At 55.4% G+C, this 1,261-nt stretch overlaps 1 pseudogene; it reads left to right on the top strand.

Moving 5' to 3' along the window:
* Nucleotides 1-421: 421 nt before the first annotated feature.
* On the top strand, nucleotides 422-1,043 carry LOC137217025 (ferritin heavy chain pseudogene; annotated as a pseudogene).
* The last annotated feature ends 218 nt before the right edge of the window (nucleotides 1,044-1,261 follow it).

Raw genomic sequence — 1,261 nt, 5'->3', positions numbered from 1 at the left:
AGTGAAGAGGCTATCAGAAGTGTCATTAGTATGGGTGTTGAAGTCACTGAGGAGAGTTAACTTCAAATAGAGCTCTGTGATAGTAAATATAATCAATGATACCACAAAAGAACTTTTTAATGAAAGAATCACATTAAGGCATTATTCAAATAAGAATCACTTAAGTGATTAACTCAAAACGGTTGCGCTTATATTCGTGAATAACATTTAAAAAGATTAGGCCAGAAGCTCAGCGCAGTGGGCCTGCCTCACCCAGGCCTGGATGGAACCTGGGACACAGCGTTCGCGCCCCGCACTCCGTGCACATCCACCCTCCCAATCCCCCCCCGTAACGGAACCGGAACCTCCTTTCCCCCCTCCCAAACCCGGGTAATGGACCCGCCTTCCGGTCCATCCCAGAGCGGCTGCCCTCTTCGACCACATGGGAGCGCTCTGAGGCAGTTACCGCGGGCCCCGCGGCTTCGCCTTCACCTTGGCTTTCACGCCCGCCACGCTGCCCGCGCCGCCCTCGCAGGTGCGCCAGAACTACCACCCCGACTGCGAGGCCGCCGTCAACAGCCATTTCACCCTAGAGCTCCACACCTCTTTCGTGTGCCTGGCCGCGGCCTTTTACCTTGACCGCGACGACGTGGCCTTGAAGCACTTCACCCGGTTCTTCCTGCGCCGCTCCCACGAGCACAGCGGGCGGGCCCAGGGCCTGATGCGCCTGCAGAACCAGCGCGGGGGCCGCCTCAACTTCCAAGACATCAGGAAGCCAGGCAGTGACGAGTGGAAGAGCGGCTTCAAGGACATGAAGTGCGCCTTGTTCCTGGAGAAGCTTGTGAACCACAGCCTGCCGCCACCTGCACCAGCTGGCCACCGACAAGACCGACCCCCACCTGCGCCACTTCCTGGCAATTCACTACCTCAGCCAGTAGGTGGCGTTCATCAGAGAGTTGGAGGGTCATGTCACCACCCTGAGCATGATGGGGGCCCCGGACGTCGACCTGGCAGGGTACCTCTTTGACAAGCTCACCCTGGGCGACAGTGACAAGAAGAACTGAGCCTGGACTGTAGTTCCCCAGAGCCACGGGGTGACCAGAGCCCTGGTCACCGTGCCTGCCATGCAGACGGCAATAGTGCCCTTGCAGAAGAAGTTGACTTAAGTTTTTTTTGTTTTTTGTTTTTTTTGCAACAAGTGCAGGACTCTCTTTTCCTGGACTTTATCACGTAAGTTTTTTTCTTCCAGTTTTTACGTTTCTTCCAATAAAGTTATTGGTTC

This window comes from Pseudorca crassidens, chromosome X (genome assembly GCF_039906515.1).
Source record: "Pseudorca crassidens isolate mPseCra1 chromosome X, mPseCra1.hap1, whole genome shotgun sequence".
NCBI classification, from domain to species: domain Eukaryota; kingdom Metazoa; phylum Chordata; class Mammalia; order Artiodactyla; family Delphinidae; genus Pseudorca; species Pseudorca crassidens.
The sequence above is the reverse complement of the archived record's forward strand: the minus strand, read 5'-3'. Positions and strand labels throughout refer to the sequence as shown.